The sequence below is a fragment of the Hippoglossus stenolepis genome, chromosome 17 (assembly GCF_022539355.2).
Source record: "Hippoglossus stenolepis isolate QCI-W04-F060 chromosome 17, HSTE1.2, whole genome shotgun sequence".
Taxonomy (NCBI): domain Eukaryota; kingdom Metazoa; phylum Chordata; class Actinopteri; order Pleuronectiformes; family Pleuronectidae; genus Hippoglossus; species Hippoglossus stenolepis.
This window is the reverse complement of record NC_061499.1, coordinates 8,088,831-8,107,630: the sequence shown is the minus strand read 5'-3', so window position 1 is coordinate 8,107,630 and position 18,800 is coordinate 8,088,831. Positions and strand designations below refer to the sequence as shown.

General features: G+C 43.0%; 1 long non-coding RNA gene across 1 annotated transcript; it reads right to left on the bottom strand.

Moving 5' to 3' along the window:
• Positions 1 to 7,162: 7,162 nt before the first annotated feature.
• On the bottom strand, positions 7,163 to 17,337 carry LOC118125098. The gene is made up of 4 exons (XR_004698795.2): positions 17,273 to 17,337; positions 10,439 to 10,539; positions 10,062 to 10,199; positions 7,163 to 7,417 (listed from the first exon to the last, which is right to left on the bottom strand). It is a non-coding gene; the product is annotated as an uncharacterized LOC118125098 (long non-coding RNA).
• Positions 17,338 to 18,800: the final 1,463 nt, after the last annotated feature.

Sequence of the window (18,800 nt, the reverse complement as noted above, 5' to 3'; positions counted from 1 at the left end):
CAAATGTTCTGTTTTTAGGCCTTGGCCGTGCGGTCAGTAAGGTTTTGTACTGGGCTTCAGTACAAGGTGTTGGGAAGAAAGATGGCTGGCTCTTGTAGAGGAGAAAAGAAAATACTGATTTGGATCTCAGCTTGAAAAGCTGAAGAATCCCTGACTTGCAGGATTGCAGATGGTCAAACAGCAGGTTCTGTTGACGTGTTGAAAACTGGGGGAAAGGAGAAAAAAGATTTTTTGGGGGGGGTTTGACAGAACTATGTGTTTACTTGTTTTGGTATAGAATATCATTTATTAATTACCAGAATATATATGTAAAGAATGAAACAACAACCTTAAGACGCCAGTGTGATGTTCTTACTGTGTTATTTTTATATAATTATTGGATTATTAGGGTTAGACTGAAGGGTCCGTCTGAACCCAACCGAGCCCAAAGGGGTTAATTTAAGCTGTATTGAGTTTGGTGGGTTACGATGTGGCAGGTTTGCAAAAACCTGTGAGTAAATAAATAATAAGTGGTAGAGTAGCATAAAACTAAACTCAGTACTAAATGTACTTCTACCACAAGGAACACAGTGTTGAACAGATACAACTTGGGACCAGTCATAGCTGTCAAAACATTTCATTCACATCCAGCTGCTTTAATATCCATCCTTTAGGCAACATTGTGAAAGTGCAATGCAGCAGTTAGATCCACTTTGTGGGGGAGCTGCAGTATTGGCTACTGTCGGCGTGAGGAGTCAAGCTGCAACCTTTGTTAAATCAGATGTGATGGCTGAGCTGTCACAGTTCGCTGTCCGCGGCCAAACTTCGCAGCCATTTTGTGTCCGGCTGTAAGCGAGCAGTCAGTCAGACTTGTCCTCGCTTCCTACTTCACTTCAACGCCGCCCCCCCCCTCCCTCCCCGTGCAAACTGTTTTCTGGTCGGTTTGGAAAGTTTGGCCCGAGCGCGATCATGGGTTCTGTGATTTACTCGTTTGCTGTTATTGACCCGCTGCAATATTAAGTCTCTTGGCAAGCGTGTTGGTGTTTTAACTGTCAGCTCCACAAAGGAGCAAATTTGTTTTGCCGTTGTGTTTCGGAGGTGTGTGCGTCTGGCACTGCTTGCGGGCTCACTGATCATCGACAGAGGTCAATCTTCAAATTGTGATGATAAATCGCGGCCTCTCCGCACATCTTGATTAAATGTTTTATTAACTTAAAGCTGGCCGTCATTGTTGTGTCCTCTCGGGTTGTATACGCTCATCTGCCAGTTTATCAGTCGCACAAATCCTATGATTATGGGTTCACTTTCTATTTTAGATGCTTTAAATCAACTCTATGGGATTTCTGGAAGCTGTAGTTTGCTGTATTTGCATGTGTTGTGACTTTTTGCATGCGTTTTCTTAATTTGCATGTTTTTTCTATTTGCACAGTGCGGTTGAGCCCTCTCAGCCTCCGTAGTTCCCTCTTATGCTGCACATTTTAAAATGGAGGGATGATTGGATTTTCTTGCCGTTAACTGAATGTGGGTTGTCATTCAAAATCCCGCCCTCACACACACTCACACACACACACACACACACACACTTCACTGAGACCGGATGAAGTGCTCTGTACGACACAGTGAAGATGACGACAAATTCACACAAACCGCTCATATTTGATTGTGTTCTCTACGTGACAGCGGCCTCCTCTGAAAGAACAGAAGTGATTTTTTGTGACCGGGCAAATGACACTTTAAATCCCCTCAGGAATAATAAACCGTGGGAGGTTAGTGACTGAGAGGTAATCCCCTCTCCTGAAGTGCTCTTCAGCAAAACACTTCAGAAATAAAAAAATAAATAAGAATCCAGTGACGCCGACACTGGACGACTGCAGTTTCGTGCAGCTTGTAGTTGTACGCGAATGCAACTGATGCAAGTGTGTGATTGTGAGGCAGGGTTGTGCAGCTCGTCTCCACTGCAGCAGCAGCAGCTTACGATTACATGCTGTACAGTTTTGTAATTTCACAATACTCTGTAAAGCCCGCTGTAAATCTTTTGGATTTTCCAATGCTTGGTTGCTGTGACAGTGCGTTTTTAGTATTATGGGGTGTCTGCTTTAGTAATAAACGATACATTACCCAGAACGACAAGACAGAGGTAATGCGAGTGTGAGTAAAGGAGGGAGAGGGAGAAAAACGACCCGACGGAGAAAAAGACAGCGTATGTATGTGTGTCAAAGAGAGGGGGACGGAGAGGGAGGAAGAGCGAGAGACAGACAGAATGCTCCTCTCCATCTCTCGAGCCTGAGGTGGCGTTGTGTTTGCCAATCTCTGCTTCTTCGTGTGTGTGTCTGTGTGTCTGTGTGTGTGTCTGAAGTGAGATATGGCAACAGTGCCATCTACTGCACGTTCTCATTCTGGGGGATCATTTTAAACTGTGTTAGAGGAAACACACAGACTGGATCATAAGAGATAAACACTGTGAGCTTCATTCAAACCCTCAACTTCCTGAGGAAAGTGTCATTAGACTGATTTAGTGTCTTTCTGCAGATACTTGAATCTTGCAGAAATAAAATGGGAAATCCATCACAATATTTAAAATTATTGTTGCATTGTGCTGCAGCTGTGAGCGGATACTGTTCATCAGCTTTCTTTCATGGTGCATTCACGGATGCTCAGAAACGTAACTGAGATTATCCTACGTGGATCCTGAACACACCATATTTAAATATCTATTCTCTACTAGATGTTCAAACTTCACAATACCTAAGGGTTCATATAGCTTCATATAAACATTACGCCGACACACTTTCATGTATTTGTTCTCGCTGTGACTCAGGGGATCCGACTGTCAGGCACTGGTGCCCCATACGTTACATACAGGGACATGAGATGGGAGACGCAGATGCACAGAGCAGAATGAAAGACAGGAAGAATTAAATATATAAAAGGATGACTAATGAACGAAGGGCTGCAAATTTCAATATCAATTAATTTTCTGACTATTTTTCTGATTAATTGACTGAAAGTTTGCTCTATAATATATGATTAGTTAAGAAACTTACAATAAATCTAAATTACATTCACGAGCTGGTTGCGACGTCATTTCATTCGACTGTGCACTCGTCTTGTGTCTGGTCTGAATGAAAATCAACTAAATCTTTAATCTTCTATGTATTCACATTAAACTTGACTTATCTGAAGAACTGTCTGATATCCATAGATATTCAGTTTACTCTCAAGGATGCACCGCTCCAACTTTTTCTCTCCCACCGACATGTTTGTTTCTCGCAGGATTCTCCTCTTCTCTCCCTCCGCCTCTGACCTGATACCGTTGTTAAAAAAAAATCACCTTCACTTAGGGAAACAACACAAACCAGCAACCTTGATGTTCAAATGTTCCACTAAAACATGTTCCCCAACACTGTTTTGCGGAGGCACCTTCGCTGCATCCTACAACATCTTTATCACAGGTAGTTTGTCAAAAGTTTTTTGTGACCCTCAGTTGGGAGCTGCCCAGTCTAGTCGTTCTCTTTTAGCTGCTGTTGCACTTGCAGGTTTGGCCCAGAGGCACTTCAGTAGCAGCTGGGAGGGCAAAGGGTGTTCCTCATTTCCTGCACGAGTTTTTACAAGCAGGTCTGGAAGGTTTCAGCCACTGGATTGTATTAAGTCATTGGATTTCCATCGGGCTACTGACCAGTCAAACAGTGGGGTCTCATTATCTGGATCATCTAGTTTGATATTAGCCATAATTATATTTAGTGCATTGAAAAGAAGTCTGTATGTTATGAGTGTCTGACGTGAATCTTGGGGCAGAGTTTTGTTTTTTTAGATCTACATTCAACAGCGGACTGAGTAAAACGTGACAGTGGTGTCACTTCAGGGCACGCCATCAAATACCAGACTTACAAAACAAGATGCCTGAGTTTTGGTCTGCCAACATTTTGTAAATGTGGCTGCGACAGGAATCGAGGAACAGAGTGCTGCTGTTTCTCGGCTCAGCCACTTCATGGAGATCTGTTTCAATGCCTCCACTTACAAAGAGAGTAATGTTTTCAGGCACCGGAGACATTGGTGTTTTTGAAATATCAACCTATAAATATGCAGATGGTATTTCCTCTTCAAAATGGATTCAAATCTTCTTCTGTGTGTGTGCTCCTGAGATGAGGGTAATCAGCAGTACTTATTTTTGCAATCACACACACACACACACACACACACACACACACACAGCTGATAAACTTTATCAACTGACACACACCTGTGTTTGTGCACTACCACACACACTTCTTGCTTGACTGTCAAGGCAGACACCTGCTACCATTATGTGTGCATGCATTAGTGTGGAAACTGTATAAATGTTGTTTGGAGATCTGAACAACACTCCTGGTTTGTGTACATGGCACACTTCACTGCACACTCTCAAACACACACTAAAATAATAACAGACATGGAGAGAACAACATTTACACACCTCTTTAGAGCTCGTCATTGTCATTGTATGCTGCAGTATAGGTCATAAACCCCACCTCCTCCATGTTAGTGGACTTTAAGTTAAGGTTAGGGTAAGTTTCCAATGTTAGGTTGTATATTATTAGTCAGATGTAGATTAACACAGGGTCAATGTTAAAATGAAATCCGCTCAGTGATAAGATCATATAAAATGTAAAATACAGACATGACAAAACCAACTGAATCTCCAGGAGAAGTGGAAACTGGCCACTTTCTAAACACGAAGGAAGCTTGCAGTGGAGTCCAGCACTGTCAGAGTCTGACTGACACTGTAAAGCCACTGAGAGGCGACATGTTATTCACGTCACATGCTGTCCGTGTGTCTCCGTGACCCAGAAGGTGACCAACTGTGCCGTCAGACTGTGGACGACCCATCTGTCAATCCACTGCTGCTGATGCAAGCAGGAGGACGTGTGCTCACGCTGGTTTGGAAATAGCCCCAAGTTTGATTTTAAGAAAAGGAAATAAAATATATATTTTCAATTGAGGCATAAGGTATAGTATTCTGTGTGTATCCCAGTAGACGGGAGATAGTGAAAGTGTGTGTTTCAACATATTAAAATGCCTACAATTGTTTAGACATCTGATGCAGTTGAACATGTCTCCCTGCAGTTTTGAACACATTAGCTACACATCTACTTTATGCCTAAAACACTGGACACTGAGGTTATGCTCATCGTTAAGAGGGTCTTTACATAATTTAATACTTCAAAAATAAAATTCTAAACTATTAAGAGGCGTACATTTAAGTTTTCGAATGTTTAAATGTGTCAATCTATGGTCAGAGAGAAGACTACGTGGAGACAAGATGAGGCTTTGTTTTCTGATGTTGCTGTACAGAGCTTTTCTGTCCATGATTTCAACATTATCAAGCTTTTATAGAGCACAAACTTTACAAAATAAAAAAATACATATTTTTCACAATTTTAATGGGGAGCTTATATATTTACAACATCACCACCTGACTCTGTATCGGTCAGAAACATTACGATGACGAACGCCAGCCACTCTGCTTTTGTCCCTCTGTCAACCTCTCTGTCCGTCACTCTGTCAATGTCAAGCAGCGAGAGGAAAGACCTGCATCAATCAGGCTGCGCCAGCGAGGGGCCCATTATTTCAGAGGGATTATGATATCGGAGCTCGTCGGGCCTGTGGGCCAACAGAGCGAGAGACGGGTAAATGTTGGGATTTTTAAAAAGTGTCTCCATTAACATCTCATCCAGCTCATCTAACTGTGCAAATATTTGCTGCTGTAAAGCCTGTTGTTTCTGAATCTGGAGCACTTGCACGCAAAGAGAATATCAAGGACCTTGATGGGTTTTATCTCCACACATGCAAACACAAGCAGTGTTGTGGCCTTCAGGAAGGGATTGGGGCAGAGCGAGTGCATTATGGATTCGAACATGAATGAATTGGAAAATAAAGGAAGGAGGTTTGCGGCAGAATGTCATTATTCAGTATGGATGGTGTTTATTTCTAATTCTGTGAGCGCGTCAAGGAGCATTTCTGATGCAAGTTTCCAGTCATACATACGCATGTTCATGCATGTGAACACACACACACACCTTCCTATCCTCTATTACTCAATGTGTTCATCACAGTACCACAGTGACCCTGACTGGTAACAAAGCTGTACTGCAGCGCCAGAAGGTGTGTGTGTGTGTGGTCCAGGTATATCTCATGTTATGAGGACCTAAATCTTTTTTCTGTCTTCAGGAAATCAATCTAAGTCAATGGGATGTCCTCTGAAGACACGATGGAGACACGTGTGTGTGTGTGTGTGTGTGTGTGTGTGTGTGTGTGTGTGTGTGTGTGTGTGTGTGTGAAGAAGAAGAAGAAGAAGTGAGGTCATCTTGAGAATTAGGTTGAGGTTAAGGCTTGGAAATGCATCTCACAATAAATGGGGGAATCTCGGTCTGTCTTTCGATTTTCAATTTTCTGAAAACTGCTAAATCCTAAAGTGTTGACTGAAGTTTTTCGGGATGAGCAGTTCTCGAGAAAACTTCATTGATTTTCTTGATGTGAAGAAAAAGTATGAGCTACACAGAGCAGACAGCACCTGGACAATGTGCAGCTCACACACTCAAAAGGTAAGTTTGGCTCGTTTTAGACATTTTCAGTCGTCAGTCACTTGTTAGTCTCGTACGCAATTTGTATCACTTCTATGCATTTTGAGGCTGGTTCCGGGTGTTTCTCTTGTCTCTTGTAATGTGTCTATGTCCCTCTGTTCTGCAGGAGTAAAACTTTCTCCCTAATCTAATTTCGTTCCTGCTTCCTTCCCTGTTCACTGCAGAGCTGGGTTTAGTTTGAAATGTTTGTGATTTAACGAACATCTAAAGGATTATTTATATGAATCACCCACGTTATTCCTGCAACTCACTCCTTCTTATAGCAACATTAAAGCCAAGTAGAAGCACCTTGATAGTCACATAAGCTCTATACTCACTTGCATGTTTTTCGTAGTCGGTCTTAAACGTTTTGATGCTGCCTCTCGTCTCTGTGGGTGGTGAATGAATTTAGAGCACAATCTGCTTATTCAAAGAACAACATCAGAGTAGAGGACTAAACGACAACTGTGCAACGCATTTCTTTTTCCAGATTTTGAGGAGCAGAGGAAACAGTTTTACAAATCAGGAGCTACAGTGAGAGACTCCACAGATGCAGGTTGTTGAATAAGACGCACATTCATTGGTCTGTATCATTATCGATTCGTTTTTATTCGTTGACGGGAAATTTCATACATTTCACCACAGTTCTCATTTTGAATTGTTACTTTTTACCCAGTTGTCAATGAATATTTTCCTTAATAGCTTTCATTAAATACGTCAACACACACTATCGTAGCGGGGAGGGGACCCGACTGCATCATGGCAGGTGCGTTTCTCAGGACCAGAGCGGGGAGCAGCATCGACTGTGAAGCTGTTTGGACGACGCTCTACACAGGAAGCTGCAAGATAGATTAACGCAGGCCAAGCAATCAGCCCCTACCGACAGGCACATTTTGAACGGGCACTGCACTAGTTCAATGAGTGTCCTCACAAGGACGGGGGCATGAGGAAGTGTGTGTGTGTACTGTAATTACTAGAGAAGATAAATCTTGTAAATGAAACAGACGGAAAGAAGAGGACTCTGGAGAGAGAGGGGAGGAGGGGAAGGAGGGGAGAGAGCACAGAGGAGGTGAAGAGGGGAGAGGGGGGGAAACAGAGGAAAGAGGAGAATGAAAGAATGTGAAGAAAGGAGGAGAAACTAAGGATGAAGAGAAGAATCGAGTCGGGGTAAGAGAGTCGACTGTCACGGTTTGTTTCATTGCATCATATATCAGTGACGAGAGCACGATGTAGAGAAGCAGGAGAGAAAGATGGAGACCCCTATTTATGGTGTCTTTGCATAACGTACATCTAGTGTGTGATTTCTCCATAGCAGACCACCATTACGAAATCAGAGGCAAAGGCGTGTAACACAACTCGCTTGGCGTGCTGGGTTCCTCTTTTACATAGACGTCAATACTGCATCTGCGTCAGTCCACTGTGCTAAAAGCCGAAACACCTTGCAATTCCGTGTTTGTAGCTTTAATACAGAACAGCAAGGCAGAATAAGAGGTGCCACATTCCCACCTGGAGCAAACTGTGTGAGACAGAAAGAAAAAGCAACATGGAGAAGCCACAGGAAAGGAAGTGTGTGTGTGTGTGTGTGTGTGTGTGTGTGTGTGTGTGTGTGTGTGTGTGTGTGTGTGTGGCCGTGCAGATTCTAAACAGAGCATTTTAGATGAATACGGGTACAAAGCCTGAGAGTCGGCACGAGGTGTAACAACCTGTGAGCCAGTGTTTTGCATTTCGAGGATCAGGGGATCCCGAGCGGGCACAAAAATACAACATTGGAAAATGAAAGACAGAAGAAAGCTCCGTGCAAACCGTGTAACTTACAGGGACAAAAAAGCACCTGGAGTTTGACACACAAACACAACTGGCCCACAAATACGTCCTTGTCCCTTGGAGAATAGTAACAATTCCCAAGATATACATGTAAGACCGACTATAACACACGGTGGAGTAAAGTGAGTTAATGACGTTCAATCATCCAAAAGAAGTGCAACAACTACTTCAGATCCAAATAAGTGGCACACGATCCGTTCAGGTACTAATGAGCACACAATGTAAACAAAGGAAAACGACCTGGAGGATAAAGATGCTGTCGAGTGGAATCATAAATTATTAAAGGTGAGGAAGCCAAGAGAGACATAAACTTTTAAAAAAAAAAAAAATACAAAAAGAACACGATGTCCACATCTCGACTCACTGGTACTCAGGTGTCACATCAAGTATCCCTGCTGGTTTCGCTCTGTAGGTTTAAGGGGAAACTAGTTTTTAACTAGACATAAAAGTAGAGTCTAATTTATTATCACACACACACACACACACACACACACACACACACACACACACACACACACACACACACACACACACACACACACACACACACACACACACACACACACACACACACACACACACACACCACTTTTAACTGTCCAGTGTCCGTAAGTTTGATTTTGCCCTCTTCACGTTGCCATGGGTAAACTTCTGGTGCCATAAATCACTTCAAGATTTCCTTCGGGTTTTGTCCATAAGATTTTGATGTTTGAGTTTAGAAAAGATCGAAATCAAGTCCGCCTCCATGAGAATGATCATCAGAGGAAGATTCGAAACTTGACGTGTTTGACAAGTTTCTCAAGCTGAAAATGGGAACTTTAGATACGTACATGCTCGCTGACCGCTCGTACATCCTTTGAAAAGTGCACGCAGAAGAAGTGTGTGTGTGTGTGTGTGTGTGCATTCGTGTTTGAGAGCACACTGGTAAAATTGAACTGTCATGGCCAGAATGGGCACTTTGATCATTTTATGTTCACAGGAGACAAGAATGTAGACGAGTTGAGCGGAAGTAAACGGAAAGGAGAGGAGAAGAAGCCAAAGCAAGGAAGAAAGGAAAGAGGAAAGACAGGAGAGAAGAGCAAAAGGAACAGGGGGTCGCAGGAAAGAGGAAAAGAAAGGGGTGGGAAGGCAAGGAGAGGAAAGGAAAAAAGAAAAGGAAAGGAAAGAAAGGGAAACTATGAAAAGAAGGGGAGAGGGACAAGGCATTAGAAAAATGTAAAGAAGAGAAAAGGAAAGAAAAGGAAAGAAAAGAGAAAAGGGGAAGTATTGAGTTAAATGGGAGAAAAACGAAGACAAGTGTGAGGAAGCAGAAAGGAAAGGAAAAGATGAGAAATGGAAATAGGAAGAAGGAGAGACGACAAAAACGGAATAAAACAGCTGAGAGTAAAGTGAAGGGGGAGAGCTGAATGAAACGGAGAGAGGGAAAGAGGTATGAAAATGAGGAGGAGAAGAAATGAGCCGCGAAAAGAAAAGACAGGGAAATGAAATACAACAAAAGAAAAACAGAAGAAAGTGAAGACAGGGGAGAGAAGAAAGAAAACGGGGGCGAGGACGAGGAGAGGGGACAGAACGAGAGGATATTGATAGAGGGAACGGATAAGAGATGAAAGCCTTCTTTCACTGAGTGATGAGGATGTACTCACATCACACGCTACTTACCCAGGATTCATAGCGTGAGATGAGTTCCCAGCATTCCTTTCATCTCCACAACGCCCAGTGGTGGTCTATCAGAAAAGAGCCTCGGGAGACACTCAGCGGCAGACAGTCGCACATGTGGACACACGGAAAACACAAACACTAATAGACAATCGATAAAGACACATGCGTCAATCCTTTTTCTCTCTCTCTCTCTCCACACACACACACACACAACACACACACACACACACACACACAGAGAGAGAGAGAGAGTAACACAATCCCTCACACACACTTAAAAAGAACCCTGTACGACTAATTAAGCTCTCACACACACATCACTCACACACACGTTTACTACATGAAACCAGGCACTACAAAGTGGTTTGTTGTCTCACCGTATCCGCGGTGATCACAGGAACCACTCATCGCCGTGGCGTTTGATCTCCCGGTTGGCAAGGTTGCCCAAACGGTCTGTGAGAGACGCAGCCCACAAGATCTGGGGGAGGAAAAAAAAGCAAAAACACAACAGAACATTGTGTAGTGTTGTGAGTCGGCTTGTTCGTTTGTTAGAGTTTTAAGGAACAGTTTGACATTTTCGGGGAAAATGTTAATTTGTTCTCTGCTGGAGACGAAGATGAGAGGATCAATATTAACCGTGCTGAATGAAAGGCTGGTTAGCTTAGCTTAGCACAAGCACTGGAAACGGGGGTAAACAGCTAGCCCGGCTCTGAGCAAAGGTGACCAAAACTATCCACGGCTATAGCTCAATATTTCACTTGTTTAAAGTTGTCAGGCAAACAGCTGTAGTCTCTCTTCAGGAGGTTACATGTGCTAGCCTCATCCTATATCTTGTAAGAAATGTGAGTTACATGCAGCAAACATGGTTTGTTGAAAATATAATCTCTGGCTGGGCTACGGTTCCTTTAAGGAATGAAACGCTATGTTTAAGAACAGCAAAGGCGTCACCAGGCAGTGATTGGGTGGCTGGGTTTGGGTACAACTGTCACACTAGAGCCCAGAGTTCACATCCAAAAACCTCATCTGTGGCCTTATCTTTTTGTCGTCTTTTCCACACAGCAGCCGGACTCCGCACGTGTGTCGTACTGTGTCGCTTAAAACACAACTATCATTTTCGTATGTTTAAAAATAGAAAAATATGAGAATCGGCCAAAAGAAATAGTTAAATGATGTACAAAAATAAATCAATACAAGTGCATCTTCTATATTAATTTGTATCAAAAGTTCCCATTTTCAGTATGAAAGTTATAACCTTGGAGGTCGTGGTTTTTCCACTTTAAAGTACAGCTTTTATTTTGCTATTCACCCATTTACACACATTCATACAGTATATCTACAGGCAGCACTTTTTTTTCCTGAGGGTCATTTTGGGGTTCAGTATCTTGCCCAAGGACATTTCTGAATGCAGATGGGAAGACTGGCATCAAACTGACCTTCTGGTTAGAGGACGACCGCTTTACCCCATCAGCCACAGCCGCCCCCAGTAAGCGGAGTACCTTCAGACAGAGCTGAGTTATGTTTTCCTAGTCCCGGTCTTTGTGGAAGCCAACAGCTGCTGACTGCAGCTTCATATTTGATGTACAGACACGAGAGTGGTATCAATCTTCTCATTTAACTTTTGGCAAAAAAAGCAAACAAACATATGTTCCAAAATGTAAATGTTTACTTTTTCCCCTCTCTTGCTCATTCTCCATCCTTGCCATCATCCCTCCATCTTCCTTTGTAGCTAAATAAATTACACTTATCATTTATATATCATTCATCGAGGGAGACGCTGCCACATTTGCACAGAAAGCTGAAACCAATTTCCTGTTGTGTTAATTTTCTCTGTTTGAGAGGGTACTGATTTCCCCTGTGTTCTTTTCCCAACTGTGCAAGTGTGTGTGCAAGTGTGTGTTTACAGATTGCAACTACACTCATGGCTGCCCCAGCGAGAGAACATCAGATGTCTCTCCATCTCTCCACCGCCATCTCTCGCTCGGTGCATCTGTCCCCTCAGCCTTCCGTTGCACCTTCCCTCCATGATCCACCCCTCTCTGCGTCACCACGGCGACGAGAGGCCCTCCATCCAAATTGACACACGTTGAGATGAACAGATTTGGGGGAATAGGAGGGAGCGGGAGGAGGGGAGGGAGGAAAAGGGAATGGTAAAGCTGGGGTGAGATGGAGACGAATAAGGTGAGGAATAAAAGAGAGGACAGGTTGAAGGTGAAAGAGGAGAAGTGGAGAATAGGAGGAGAAAAGAGTCGAGAAACAATCGAAGCTCTGTGGAGGCCAGCGGTCTGTGAAAGTGCTGAAGGTAAATTTATTCGCAAAGTGCCGTTCAGACACAAGTCAATTCAAAGTGCTTTACAAAAGCATGGGAAAACATTATGAATAAAATGTTAGTCAGCAGAGCAAAAGAACGAAAAGGAAGAAAGAAAGAAAAAGGGCTAAAGATAGAGAACTTGCAACTTTGTTTTTAATTTGCACATACATCTCAGATAGAACAGCTTTAAGTTTAGGGTCGTGCAAAAGTTTGATGGAAAGTGGACTTCAATTTATTTTCCTTTCGCTCCTGACAGGTGTAGCTTTGACGTTTTGCTGCCACCTACTGTCACACGCCGTGTCACTCGAAAAGCTCCAAAAGTAAGGCGAGACATTCTATTAGACTTCTGACCTACATCTGCTTGACATGTCAATGTTTTCTAATGAGGACGAGAGATCGAGTGACGGACGATGCAGCGATGGTGACCTGGATGTAACCGTCGTCAGGTTTCTCCATTTCCTGTCCCCCATCGCTCGTGGACAGATGATGCACTACCTCTCTGTCACACTGAGGCGACTGGACATTGGACAATATGTTTACTGGGGAGGAAGAGGAGCGATACAGACAGGAGAGAAATTAAAGAACATTTACGACACCACAACTGATGATACAAAGTAAGAAATGCGTTGGAGCGTCACAGCTCTCTAAACGTGACCAGCACTGACAGTGGGACAGGGACACGTGTGACAGGCTCACCAGTTACAAACTTTTCAAATTGGTAAGTTTGTGCAGCTGAGGATCCAGTTCCCAAGGCCAAAGATGAAATTCATAAATGTTGGCAATTGAATGTTTTGAGGGTATTATGATGAAATAATCAATTACATAATTTTGATTGCATAACCATGAAATCCCACATCATGCTGCATCTCTTACATTATAAACAACATCGAGGGGGAAAGAAAGAGCTGACTGGAGTTCAGTGTTGTGGCTGGAGGTGACTTTGTCTTGCATGATTGTGTGTGTGTGTGTGTGTGTGTGTGTGTGTGTGTGTGTGTGTGTGTGTGTGTGTGTGTGTGTGTGTGTGTGTGTGTGGCCGGTCCTGGTCTTTCTGGGATGGATAACTGACAAGTCAAATGAGGCTTGGTCCATCCTCCGCTGTCCTCTCCCTTTCTTCTGTCCACTCTCTCTCTCTCCGTTCGCTCTCTGGGCCGTGTGACAGACGACATTTTATCAGCCAATGACCTTGTGTCTCAGGTGAGTCCCCACCAATTAAAAACTGGACCATTTCCTTGTCAAGCCTGTGTAATGGAAGTTCACACGGTCCACAATCTAAACTAGCAAGCAGCATGCACAGACACATATGCGCACGTGTATGCAAACACACTCCTGCACAACCACACAAATTGAATTGGATGTTCACCATACATTCAGTCAAGCATGTAAAATAGCAACAAGAGCAGAAAGGCTATAAGAGCCATTGAAATGATGTACACAGAGAGGTCAGCTTGTGTGTGTGTGTGTGTGTGTGGGGTTAACCTTGGATGATCGTAGAAGGGCATCCAACTAACTTTTCAACTCACTTCATCACAAAGAGAAGGAGCGAGGGTGGCTGCAGACCAACGGAGAGGAAGAGAAAGATGGAGCGAGACAGACGGAGAGTGACAGAGAGAGAGAGTGACAGAGACAGAGGATGACACGCGGAGACTGATTGAACGAGGTTAGAGATTCAGATAGAGTGTGAGAAAGGAGGCGAGGAGGGAGAGAGGGGAGAAATTAAGAAAGAAGAGTGTGGGAGAGTGAGAAAGAAATCCTCAGCGTGGCATTGCTTAATCACTGGGAAATAATACATGGAGGAAAGAGAGACGAGGAGGAGGAAGAAAAACAAGAGGCGAAGAGAGAAAGAGTTCGCATTAAAAAATAAACGGAAAAACCGACAGACAGGCAAGCAGATGGGAAGAAAGGAAGGAGGGTGGAACTGAGGAGATAAAGGAAAGAAAAGAAATAAGGAAGCATAGAAAACACACTGGGGGTAGTGAAGGATGGAGGAAAGGAAAAAAGGACAGAAAGAATACAGGAAGGAAGGACAGAAGGATGGAAGAGCAGTCGGGTGGATTGAAGAGCGAAGGATTAAAAAAATATCTATCTGCATTTTAAGCAAAAATCAATGGGGGTTTAGTGGAGGTGGATGATGCAGAAACAAGGCAAGTAGATAGGATGGAAGGAGGGCGGAAGAGAAGAAGGGAGAAAAAGAACAATACAGGAAAGAAAGAATGAACAGAAGAGATAGGAGGGAGAAAGCAAGGAGCATAAAAGTGAGGAACAAGGAAGGTTTGTATAAGGACAAGACAACGAATATACAATATTAGCATATGATGACATCAAGAAGTCAAATGGATAAGAGGACAGAAAGAGGGAAGGAAAAAAAGTGAGGAATAATGAAAATGAAAAATAGAAGCAGAAAGGAATGATGGATGGACAGAACAAAGTAAGTAAGGATTTACACTGAGTGCTGGTATGATGATTGGAATCAAGGTCAGCTCAGTGTGATAAACATCCATCATCTGTACAGAGAGGTACAGAGGAAATAGACCACCACATCCACTTCCTGTTATAGTTTGTATATCATTGCATCCTGTCTTTGAAGTTACTGTTTCCCGGTCAATTAATTTGTACGCTTCTGTCCCTGCATTATTGTACCTAGAAACTTTTTTTATATAGACTGTCCTTCCCATCATCCTTCTGCCACATTGAGTATGTATTACAGACTTTTTCCTCTTGTGACCTTTGCTTGTGTTTTTGGATTTGGACTTTTGCTTCCCTTTCGCCTGTATTAGTTGAGTTATTGTCAGAGACTTTTGAGTTACTTGTCCTCATAAGTGGGTCAACCAGGTAACGCCTCATGTCAGAGAATATTCACAACTAAGCATAACATTTTTTGTTAACCCCATAGGCCGTATATAAAGATTGATGACACATCTCCTCTTCCTCACACTATCCAGAAATGAAGCCAAAATATACCAGATACGAACGCTGACGTATCTTGGGCATTTAGCAAGGTAGCGAGTCTCCGCCCATACACATGCTTGACCAATCGTGAATCAGTCTCAGCTGTCAATCATGACGTTTTGCCACATTTCCATAGAATCACGTAATTAATTCAAACAAAAGTTATCAGAAACATGAACACAAAAAATTATATAACTTGTACTTTAACTGTAATTTGGCCCACATCCCATCAGTTAACATGGAGGAGGTGGGGTTTATAACCTGCCATGTCGTCCATCTTAATTTACAGTCTATGGTTAACAAATGGCAACATAATAAATGGGTGTAGTGGCCACTTTTAAACACCCGTGACATGATGATCCGACTGTACTATAAACTTTACTTAATTAACTACATGAATTAAATATATTTATAGCTATAGTAGCTGTCCGGTGTGTGATGGATGTTTCGAGTCAGTGAGCAGACTTTACTCTTCATCATCAAGTCTCCATGTGATGTGCATGTAGTGTAAATCCTTATATCATTCCCAGAGATATAATTTCTGAATGATGGCTTCAAGTTAAACAAACCAGTTTGATTTGCCAGAACTCACAGCCACAGCAGCAGCAGCAGCAGCAGTTCACCTTAACACGAACACTGTCTGCGCTGACGGAGGAGGTGATTGATAAAAGCAGCATCAGTAATGATTTTCAGTCACGGCGGCGGCAGCAGAGCAGACCGCTGCGTCCTGTGTATTTATGCAGCACTGCCGCGCCACAAAAGATGCATGAAGGAATAAAACGATTTTTATGGTGAAACGTGGTTGGAAAACTGTCTTTGTGTCTGATCTATGAGCCCTCGCACAAAAATATCCCATATTCTGCCAACCTGTTGCCACAGCACTGAATCTTCAGCTGAAGACAAATTAGCATTTAAATGAGGCAAGTTATTTTCCTTTTTACGCCCGCTCTAAATTACCAACGCAGTGGCTTTGACTGAGATGAGACGAGGGAGACCGGCGGCTTTTTTTAGTGTTATTGACCCGGAAAAGGTTGAGTGAACACGCTCGCTCTTTCTTCAGCAACGCCCCTGCATCAAACTCACAAAGTTGAGCTGAGAGCTGCGGCTCAGTCGTCTACAACCACAAAACAACAATGTTTGGCACCAAGCAGCTTGACTGATGCAAGCTGTCCTGCCTACAGGAACACTCCAGTGATTTTCAACCTTATCTCTACAGTGCGAGTCACACAGAGGTACCTGAACGCACCTGTGCACCTGGCGGCACATGCTGTATCTTGTCGGAAGGCTCTGTTCACTTCCCCTGAATCCTGCACAGGATGATGCAGTCATTGGCTCATAAGTGGAGAGAAAGCATTGTTTTACTCCATGTTTAACGTTTAATGATCTGGACACTTCAGAGGCAAAGTGTTATCAAAGATTCAGCCCAGATTTGAGGACATTTCAAATGAGGCTGGGATTTAATCGAGGGGATTCGAGTGGGTAAGCATTGATTATTTAATGCTTGAAGGCCAAAATAAGTTTTTTAATTGATCAGCAGTGCAGCTTTAGAACTAGAGATCTGCTTGGGCCACAATTTTCTGGCTGAACTCATCCAAGCCTGAGAGAAAACTAATCCAAACCCAAAAGGCTTTTCTTTATGTCCGAACCCAACCCGAGCCCAATGTTTTCCCTGATTACAGACACAAGTCAAGTTAATAGCCCCCCCCCAATGGATCGGAACTAGAATATCATCTCAAATTTATCCAAAACTGGCCGACCCGTCAGGTATCTAATCTGTATCCAGGACACACTCATCTTCATGTCATTACTGTCCAACTCCCAGCAGACTGCTCTGCTAAACTGAAAAGAAACAAAACACAAAAGAGGAGAAATACACGTAGGAGACGCAGACAAAGATGTTAACGAGATTCGAGAGCTTCTGGTTTAGGTTTGGTTTCTTTCTTTGTGTTTGATTTACCTGTGATCATGGAGCAGGTCACTTCCTGGTTCAGTAAAAAGCAGCATGGCTGAGGACCATTAAAGGCTGGGGTCAGCTGATTGGGCTGAACCATGTGCTGCCATATCATAGGGGGGGTTTGAGATTCCCCTTGTGTGTTATTTAATTTGGCCAAACCCGTTTATATGTTCCCTCATATCTCATCATGTCAGGTCTGTTTGTTCACTTAACACCTCATTAGATTAGTTATTATTTTGAGTATAGTAATATAGTGTTCATTTATAGGCCTGGTTGTTTATATGACACTTTATATTACGATAAACTCAGGTTTCCTCTTTGCCTCAATGCTTCGTCTTTTACAACAAATTAAGAATACGATACAACACATAACTGAATGAAGCAACAGGTGAGGAACCAGCAGATTGTGTTGGGATGAGCTTAAAAACTGCACCAGAGTTTCATGACGTGTCTGTATCAGCTTGAACTTTGCTGTTATTTGAGTTCTTGGTGTTTCCTTCTCTCCATAGACAGAAATTTAAAAAAATTCTCATTTTAAATGTTACATATTGCAGTTCTGATTCTAAAGCCGTTTTCAGACATAAACAGTTGTATGACATATAAATTCTGCTGCAAAAATCACGTTAGCACATCGACACAGGTTTGTTTTTATCCCTCTGTCGTGTGTTAAAAACATCATCAACGTGCCAACTCGCCTGGTGTGAATTTTCCGGACATAATCCTGCTGTATTCGGACAGTTTTTATAGGGGTCTGGCAGGAAAAAGTCCGGACCCGGAATGTCTGGAGCAACTGACTCAGACATTTGTCTCAGGACCCATGTTTCAGGACGTTGCCAAGTCTCTTCATCTGGATGAAATAACTAGTCTCTATTTCTTTGGCTCAAAAAAAACCCAGAAAGGAGATTTATCTCCAGAACGATCTGTGAAAACTGAAAAAAGGCAATTTATTCAAATGAAATGAGCAAATCCGCGGGGCTTCCCCAGCCGGAGAGCTGAAGGTATGTGGTGTATCCCAGGACTGGAAACGTTTGCGCAGCGTTACACGTTCTCTGTATCTGGGAGGTCATTTGGAAATAGACTGCTGAGTAGCCTTCTCTCTGCCCCTGACTGGAAGGCTGTCTCCTCCTCCTCTCTCTCTCCATCTCTCTGCTCCGAGCCCCTGACTGTGAAACTCCATAAAGAGTGATGGATGTTGATGGAGACACATGGAGTGGTGATTATGGATCATCACAGAGTATCGAGGAAGGACAGAGACAGACAGACGGAGGCGGAGGAAGAGAGAGAGAGAGTCGAGAGCGGGCTCAGTGTGGTTAATGACAGAAGTGAGGCCATCTGATTCTTGAAGATGGAGCTGTTGCGCCACTGAGAGGTGAAAAGTTTCACTACTGAGACCAAGGTTAGAACACTTTTTACTATTATAGTCATATACAGCAGAATGTCTTCTGTAATATTTACATTATCATACTGTGTACTCTATCACTGGATGATGATGTTGATGATGATGATGATGATCATTATTATTATCATTATC